This window comes from Cherax quadricarinatus, chromosome 58, assembly GCF_038502225.1.
Source record: "Cherax quadricarinatus isolate ZL_2023a chromosome 58, ASM3850222v1, whole genome shotgun sequence".
NCBI lineage: Eukaryota > Metazoa > Arthropoda > Malacostraca > Decapoda > Parastacidae > Cherax > Cherax quadricarinatus.
The window spans coordinates 10704555-10714554 of NC_091349.1; the positions used below are offsets into that span (position 1 = coordinate 10704555).

Genomic DNA, 10000 nt, shown 5'->3' on the forward strand with positions numbered 1-10000 from the left:
GTGGTGGTGATGTTACTAGTATTGGTGGTGGTTGTGAAAGCGTGTTCATTGTGAGTGCACAAGAGATGGCCAACACAGCGGGCATCAACGAATGTTCTTAGCCTGCACAAAGGCACCAACCTCAACAAAGGTGAGAGGAATAGGGTGGACCCTTGTGTTGTGCTTGTCAATATTGCAGGTCGCGTGCCATCTGTTGGCCGCCATTGTTAGTGGATGCAGGATCACCACTGCCCCTCGCTTTGTTGATCAGGGGGTTGGGAAAGCCTCGGTCTTGGGGAAAAAGTGGTCTCTGTACTTGGGATATTGTGTGACATCCATACCTTGTACTTACTTTTGGTGATGAGGTTTGATGGTCACACTCCTACCTGCTGCCTACCTTCCTTCCCTCCCTTCTTATCGGCTTCCATACCTGTCCTTACCTGCACTCACTACCTGTCCTCCCTACCCGTCCTCCCTACCTTCCTACCTGTCCACTCTACGCTTTTTGTCCACCTGTGTTTCTACCGGCTGCTCCCGACTTACTCCTGGTGGTTCCTCGCTCCTACCTGCCCATTCTAATTCATATTTATTTATGTATTAGAAGCGCTAGATCCACGTGGGTCCTTCACCGCCACCACAGACGAACAGAGGAAAACGAAACATTAACACAGCAAACAAAAGTAATCAGAATAAGAAAAGTAAAACTGGCATGAAACTTTGTGGTAAAAGGTTTAACATCAATGAGGCTAAGTGTTTGTTTTCAGAATCGCTGAACGCTAGAGCAGTCTTCCCACTGAGGGTGTGGGCGCCAAATCACGTCACTCTTTTACGAGCCAACTGGAGGTACACTTAGCAAACATAGGATTTTACCAGTCAAAAAATTCTCCCCGGATAGTGACTACTAGTTCCAGTAATTCACGTCCACCTGTACATAAGTCTTTTTCCACATCTTGTCGGTATCACTATACCATTTTTTTTCAGTTGAACAACAAACTAGAACCAGGATCCAGGTGTCTCTGTTATGCCCCTTCCCACATTAAGGTACGCCTGTGTCCTCCACAGAGACTCCATGGGGCATTTGATGAACTGGGATGAGGCACAACTAGTTCTCACCGAACATGACCTTAGACGCCGACGGTGTCTAGAAGCCTCGCTAATCGCCGTCACCGACACAATAGCATGTAACACTGGAAACCACAAAATTTCTAAAACTTTAGCATACATGATACTCAAAACACCACCTACCCAGCAACACAGGAGTCACACGATCTCATCGTCTACTCGTCCTCATCCCAATATGGCATTCTTCAGGTCACCATGCGTCACTCACACCTCACTAACCGCCTATACATACTGTTTTTTAACCTCTGTATGTTAGAAGTGATCAAGGCCTCGGAACCGAAACGTTTTCTAATAAATATGTCCTAGTGTTTGCTTACGTGTTTTTCTAAACCAGGGCAGTAAATGTGTAAGGAAACTTTCCCATATGATTTTCCGTGCTAATGAACTGTCGCTGGGAAAACTATCGATAGTTCACTTGCTGGAAAGTAACCAGTTCCGGAGACTTGACAACTAAACAATATCACATCAAACATCTCGAAAGGGGCACACCAGTCACATCAGCTTTCATCAACGTTAAGCAAGTCTCTTCAGTACCTTCAGGAACCCAAGCAAGCAACCCTTCTTCGGCACATTTAGGAACCCAAGTAAGCAATCTCTCATTTCAATACCTACAAGAACCTAAGTCTCTCTCTTCAGCATCTTGAGGAATTTAAGCATGGAGTTTTTCGATATACTGTACACCAGGTATGTCAGGCCCAAACCTTCAGTACAATAAAATCAAGTAAATAATGTTAAGCGCTAAACTTATGTGGGTCATTCAGCGCAAGACATTTTGGAGGCGCCAGATAGATGCGCTTCCTATTTGTACTCACCTATATGCCTTGTTAAGTCTTGAAACTCGAGAAAATCGTGAGGTTTGCAAGCTGCAGCCAAACTACGTATATAGTCCTGGAGTCGAGTGGAATAAACTACAAGGAAAAAGATTAAAGGAAGTTTACTTCCCAGGAGCGACGAGTCGACCACAACATTCACGATGCTTAAAAACGCTGACAATATCATGAAGAATGTGTTAAATCTGAGGATCACATCAAGTGCGACATGGATTGAAGATAATCCTCCAGTCTAGTGTATGCTTCGAGGCGGAGTCAGAAGCTGATTGTATATCATCCAAGAACAACCAGGTGAGTGAACACACACACACACACACACACACACACACACACACACACACACACACACACACACACACACACACACACACACACACACACACACACACACACACACACACACGACATATAAAATACTGCGTGGAATAGACTGGACAAGGACAGGATAGGGAGGGGACACAGAAACAAGAGGCCACAATTGGACCTCACTAATACCATCCATCTGCTGTTTTCAGTCATTTTTTGTGTTAAGGCAGTTAGGTGTATTGGACCATTAAGATTGCAATTGACATGAACACTAACATCAAGAGAATTTATATATTAAAATGGGTAATAAAGTAAATTATCTGAGTATATACAAAAAGACACCTCTCAGTTTATATACACTGATATATATCTTTGCGCGTATCAAATGAACGTAAGAACATAAGAAAGGAGGAACACTGCAGCAGGCTTGTTGGCCCATACTAGGCAAGTCCTTCACAATCCATCCCACTAATATAATATTTGCCCAACCCAATTTTCAATGAAGATGAGATACATATACCTCGTGGTGTATATACCATTTATTGATGAGTGAATCATATGTCATTTCATTAAAATACAGGCACGTGTGCGCGCCCTGGCAATACAACTAGAGACCTGAATGAATTAGTTGTAATTCTTGACTTGTTACGCAGCAACAATAGACTCGATCTGATACCATGCTCCCGGGAGATGTGAAAATGTTTGAGTACATCCTCTTTATTCACTCAAACACTGGCACTCAGCGACGTGATCGTGCAATACGCCCCCCACCTGCCCGCATTAACATCCCCTCCCCCGACTACGATGCCACCACCACAACCGTTCAACCCCCCTTGACCCACGGATCAAAAACTCAGGAACCCGAAGACCGGAACACAGTAATAAAAAGGGAAACAAAGTATGGTACACAAATGATGATGGAACAATGAACAAGATTGGTGACTGGAACAAATGCATAATGGAGGCATCCCGAGACATAAGAACCTAAGGAGCAACACTGCAGCAGGCCTGGCCCATACCAGGCAAGTCCTACACAAATCCATCCCACTAACAGAATATTTGCCTAACCCATTTTCAACGCTACCCAAGCAATAAGCTTTGATAAATTTATTTTACTCATGTGCAAGTCCCACTCAAATCCAACCCCTTTCACTTATGTATTTAGCCACAGAACTCAGAGACAAATATAGCAGATGTGATATTTCCAGTTGGATATCAGATGATGAGGAAGAACAGAGAAAAAAAGAGGTGGAGAAGTAAGACAGCTAATCAGAAACCAGTGAACATAAGAAAGGAGGAACACTGCAGGAGGCCTGTTGCCCCATACTAGGCAGGTCCTTTACAATTCATCCCACTAACAAAACATTTGCCCAACCCAATTTTCAATGCCACCCAAGAAATAAGCTCTGATGTGAAAGTCCCACTCAAATCCAACCCCTCCCACTCATGTACTTATCCAACCTAAATTTGAAACTACCCAAAGTCCCAGCCTCAATAACCCAACTAGGTAGACTGTTCCACTCATCAACTACCCTATTTCCAAACCAATACTTTCCTATGTCCTTTCTAAATCTAAACTTATCTAATTTAAATCCATTACTGCGGGTTCTCTCTTGGAGAGACATCCTCAAGACCTTATTAATATCCCCTTTATTAATACCTATCTTCCACTTATACACTTCGATCAGGTCTCCCCCTCATTCTTCGTCTAACAAGTGAATGTAACTTAAGAGTCTTCAATCTTTCTTCATAAGGAAGATTTCTAATGCTATGTATTAATTTAGTCATCCTACGCTGAATGTTTTCTAACGAATTTATGTCCATTCTGTAATATGGAGACCAGAACTGAGCTGCATAATCTAGGTGAGGCCTTACTAATGATGTATAAAGCTGTTAGGTAAGACACATATGCAACAGTTATACAACTTTATTCCGAAACGTTTCGCCTACACAGTAGGCTTCTTCAGTCGAATACAGAAAGTAGGCAGGAACAGTAGAGATGTGAAGACGATGTAATCAGTCCATCACCCTTAAAGTCGTAGAATTTGAGGTTGTCAGTCCCTCGGCCTGGAGAAGTTCAGTTCCATAGTCAGGAACTATCTGAAGATCAAGCGACAGTGCGGAGACTTAAATACTGTCGGAAGGAGAGGTGCAGGGTAGTAGTATTAGTAGTAGTAGTAGTAGTAGTGAGAGGCAACTGAGAGGTCGTGTCCCTCTCAGATCCAACCCTTCTCACTTGAAAAGCTTGTCCAAGGTGTTTTCTGTACCAAGATGCCACGTGTTGCAGTGTCTGACAAGATGAACATCAAAATGGTATACAATACCGACAGGTTGTTAGGTAAGACACATATGCAACAGTTAGACAACTTTATTCCGAAACGTTTCGCCTACACAGTAGGCTTCTTCAGTCGAATACAGAAAGTAGGCAGGAACAGTAGAGATGTGAAGACGATGTAATCAGTCCATCACCCTTAAAGTCGTAGAATTTGAGGTTGTCAGTCCCTCGGCCTGGAGAAGTTCAGTTCCATAGTCAGGAACTATCTGAAGATCAAGCGACAGTGCGGAGACTTAAATACTGTCGGAAGGAGAGGTGCAGGGTAGTAGTATTAGTAGTAGTAGTAGTAGTAGTAGTAGTAGTGAGAGGCAACTGAGAGGTCGTGTCCCTCTCAGATCCAACCCTTCTCACTTGAAAAGCTTGTCCAAGGTGTTTTCTGTACCAAGATGCCACGTGTTGCAGTGTCTGACAAGATGAACATCAAAATGGTATACAATACCGACAGGTTGTTAGGTAAGACACATATGCAACAGTTAGACAACTTTATTCCGAAACGTTTCGCCTACACAGTAGGCTTCTTCAGTCGAATACAGAAAGTAGGCAGGAACAGTAGAGATGTGAAGACGATGTAATCAGTCCATCACCCTTAAAGTCGTAGAATTTGAGGTTGTCAGTCCCTCGGCCTGGAGAAGTTCAGTTCCATAGTCAGGAACTATCTGAAGATCAAGCGACAGTGCGGAGACTTAAATACTGTCGGAAGGAGAGGTGCAGGGTAGTAGTATTAGTAGTAGTAGTAGTAGTGAGAGGCAACTGAGAGGTCGTGTCCCTCTCAGATCCAACCCTTCTCACTTGAAAAGCTTGTCCAAGGTGTTTTCTGTACCAAGATGCCACGTGTTGCAGTGTCTGACAAGATGAACATCAAAATGGTATACAATACCGACAGGTTGTTAGGTAAGACACATATGCAACAGTTAGACAACTTTATTCCGAAACGTTTCGCCTACACAGTAGGCTTCTTCAGTCGAATACAGAAAGTAGGCAGGAACAGTAGAGATGTGAAGACGATGTAATCAGTCCATCACCCTTAAAGTCGTAGAATTTGAGGTTGTCAGACACTGCAACACGTGGCATCTTGGTACAGAAAACACCTTGGACAAGCTTTTCAAGTGAGAAGGGTTGGATCTGAGAGGGACATGACCTCTCAGTTGCCTCTCACTACTACTACTACTACTACTACTACTACTACTACTACTACTACTACTACTACTACTACTACTAATACTACTACCCTGCACCTCTCCTTCCGACAGTATTTAAGTCTCCGCACTGTCGCTTGATCTTCAGATAGTTCCTGACTATGGAACTGAACTTCTCCAGGCCGAGGGACTGACAACCTCAAATTCTACGACTTTAAGGGTGATGGACTGATTACATCGTCTTCACATCTCTACTGTTCCTGCCTACTTTCTGTATTCGACTGAAGAAGCCTACTGTGTAGGCGAAACGTTTCGGAATAAAGTTGTCTAACTGTTGCATATGTGTCTTACCTAACAACCTGTCGGTATTGTACACCATTTTGATGTTCATCATGTATAAAGCTGCAGTATGACCTCTGGACTACTGTTGCTTACACTTACATAAGAACATAAGAACATAAATCCCAGTAATCTATTTGCCTTATTACGTACGCTTAGGCATTGCTGTCTTGGTAACAGACGAGAGGAATAGACAGAAAGGAAGCATATGACTATATAATGGTCACACGCAAGACTGGAGGAGCCAAGATGGTGATAACAGTAATGTACAACCCTCCATTAAAAAAAAAAAACAAGAAACCCAGACAGGATTATACCTTTACTTTTGATATACCATTGATGAGTTCAGAGTTTTTCTACTCCCAAATCCAGGCTCGTCTGGTGTTTGCCTGGTCAACCAGGCTGTTGCTACTGGTGGCTAACTGACCCACATATCCATCACAGCCTGGTTGATCTAGCACCTGGTGAAGATACCTGTCCAGTTTCCTCTCGAAGACTTCTACACTTGTCTCAGCAGTGTTTCTGATATTTTATGGTAAGATGTTGAATAGACTCAGACCACTACCTACCTGGAGAGTGATCTTCCGTATGTATGACGAGAGGACCTTGAAAAGTCTTAGCCCCTTCACACTTATTTTTTCCTTAGTGTACCCCTTGCATCCCTGCCAAGCCTCTTGCTTTAATGGTGAATGATTTGTGAGAGCAGATTTAGCACCAATCCTTCTAGAACTTTCCAGGAGTAATATTGTCTCTCTCGCCTATAATGGATCAAAGAATATCGCATTTCCGGCATATAAGGCGCACCCCAATTTTTGCAGACATTTTCTGGGAAAAAATAAAAAGGCCTAGCGAGTTGAATTTGAGCGGTAGGCACAGATAACACCATAAGTGTAAGGGAACCAAGACTTCAACAGGATCCCTTCATACAGAAAGGGAATTAACAACAGACCCCTGTTGGTCTTCAACAAGGAACTTCATAAGCTCTTAAAGTCAGTTCCTAATGAACCAGGCTGTGGTTCGTACTTTGCAGTGTGTGTGGCCAACAGTAACAACCTGGCTGATCGATAATTGATCCACAAAGAAGCGTGCTACGGAGGCGTTGGTCTCCGAAAATAAGAACATAAGAAAGGAGGAACGCTGCAGAAGGCCTACTGGCCCATAATAGGCAAGCCCTTTTCAAACCCAAACCCACGAACAAAAATATCTGCCCAACTCATTTTTTTCAATGCATATTATTCTTCAGGTAGCCAGTACATTGTCGTGGCACTGTGTTGACTTGACACTAAACCCTCAAGCAGCCTCCATGTAGTAGAGTTCATTACTTGAATTAAATAATGCTGTCATTGTCATGGTAAATCAAGAGGCGGGCCCAGGAGCTGCAGTCAACCCACCGGTAAACACAACTATATGGTTAACCAGATATAATCACTCAGTAATTATGTCATGGAAAAATAAACATATAAAGAGTATAATGTGATAATTTATACTGAACATTAAAATGGTATAAAATACCGACAGGTTGTTAGGTAAGACACATATGCAACAGTTAGGTAGTAATAAAGTTGGTAGAATTACCGACAATATGTAAAGTAAAAGGACACAAGTGCAACTAATGTGACATTTATTGTGGCAACGTTTCGCTCTCCAGGAGCTTTATCAAGCCATTACAAACAATACATGGACACAGAGGGTATATAAAGGCTCAGAGTGAGGTGAATACTAGTGAGGTACCATTTCGATGTTCATTAGTGGTAGTAGTAATAGTAGTGGTAGTGACAAAAGTAATACAATATGGTAGAGCAATTAATTCGTACATGAGTAAAAGGATATAAAAGCTATTACTTGGGTAACATAAAAATAGGTTGGACAAATATAGACTGGAATGAGGCAGCTTGTTTCAGTGTTCACTCTCTGTGCTTTGTGTAGTATAACAGGAGAGACTATGTGATGGCAGGGTTTACTGTTTTCAGGAGGATTCTTGCTAAGACTTCGGAGATGGTTGAAGCTGCCGTTGTTTTGTTTAATTGTATTCGAAACAGCGATCAGTGCTGATTCAAGGCACTTGCGTGTGCGGAAATTAGTTTCTTTTATCACTAATTGGGCGTCTCTGAATTTCATAAGATGATTGGTGGAATTTCGGTGTTGTACACAGGCGTTGTTTAAGTTGTCGTTCCTACATGCGTATATGTGTTCATTGAGGCGGGTGTCGAGGTTTCTTGCTGTTTCACCTACGTAGACCTTGTCACAGCCTCCACAGGGTATAGTGTAAACTCCTGCATTGACTGGTTCGTGGTGCTTGGGTTTTGTCCTGGTTAGATCCTTTATTGAAGTGGTAGAAGCGATGACGACTCTGGTGTTAGCTTGTGAAAGTACTTTTGAGACGTTTAGTGCAACCTGGCTGTTGGGAAGAATTATAACTTTGTTGGGAGCGGTGTTGATGCGTGGAGAATTGATGATCTGAAGAGCTCTTTTCTTGCAGTTTTTGATGAAAAAAAAAGGAAATTGTAACTCAGTGAATGTTTGGTGAATGTAAGTACATTCCTCGTCAAGAAACTCAGGACTACAAATTCGGTATGCTCTTAGGAAAAACCCGATCAAGTCAACAAAATCTCCGGGAGATTTTGTTGACTTGATTGAACTCTGTGTTAACTTCAACTGTTTTTCCTTCAATAACAAGCTCTACAAACAAACCTACGGCATGGGAATGGGGTCCCCAATAAGTGCCGTCCTAGCCAACTTATACATGGAACACCTAGAGTCCGAACACTTCGCCAACATCATCCCTTCAAGCGTCACTTGGTTACGTTACGTGGACGATGTCCTCGTAATAACTCCAAAACGTTTTGATGTACGGGATCTTCAGGCAAGGCTCAACGCAGTTGAACCAGCGATTCAGTTTACACTAGAAGAAGAGTCCAATGACAAGCTACCTTTCCTCGACGTCCTCATTCACAAAGTAGACAACAACCTAAGATTTCAAGTTTATCGGAAACCCACCAATAAAAATGATCTCACACACTTCTATTCCAGTCAAGATACCAAGACCAAAAGAGGCATCATCATCGGGTTTTTCCTAAGAGCATACCGAATTTGTAGTCCTGAGTTTCTTGACGAGGAATGTACTTACATTCACCAAACATTCACTGAGTTACAATTTCCTTTTTTTTTTTCATCAAAGACTGCAAGAAAAGAGCTCTTCAGATCATCAATTCTCCACGCATCAACACCGCTCCCAACAAAGTTATAATTCTTCCCAACAGCCAGGTTGCACTAAACGTCTCAAAAGTACTTTCACAAGCTAACACCAGAGTCGCCATCGCTTCTACCACTTCAATAAAGGATCTAACCAGGACAAAACCCAAGCACCACGAACCAGTCAATGCAGGAGTTTACACTATACCCTGTGGAGGCTGTGACAAGGTCTACGTAGGTGAAACAGCAAGAAACCTCGACACCCGCCTCAATGAACACATATACGCATGTAGGAACGACAACTTAAACAACGCCTGTGTACAACACCGAAATTCCACCAATCATCTTATGAAATTCAGAGACGCCCAATTAGTGATAAAAGAAACTAATTTCCGCACACGCAAGTGCCTTGAATCAGCACTGATCGCTGTTTCGAATACAATTAAACAAAACAACGGCAGCTTCACCATCTCCGAAGTCTTAGCAAGAATCCTCCTGAAAACAGTAAACCCTGCCATCACATAGTCTCTCCTGTTATACTACACAAAGCACAGAGAGTGAACACTGAAACAAGCTGCCTCATTCCAGTCTATATTTGTCCAACCTATTTTTATGTTACCCAAGTAATAGCTTTTATATCCTTTTACTCATGTACGAATTAATTGCTCTACCATATTGTATTACTTTTGTCACTACCACTACTATTACTACTACTACTACCACTAATGAACATCGAAATGGTACCTCACTAGTATTCACCT

General features: G+C 42.5%; 1 protein-coding gene across 2 annotated transcripts in view; it reads left to right on the forward strand.

Moving 5' to 3' along the window:
• Utx (Utx histone demethylase) overlaps window positions 1–10000 on the forward strand; it is an 806852-nt gene that overhangs the window by 705304 nt on the left and 91548 nt on the right. The gene's annotated exons all lie outside the window — the stretch shown is intronic.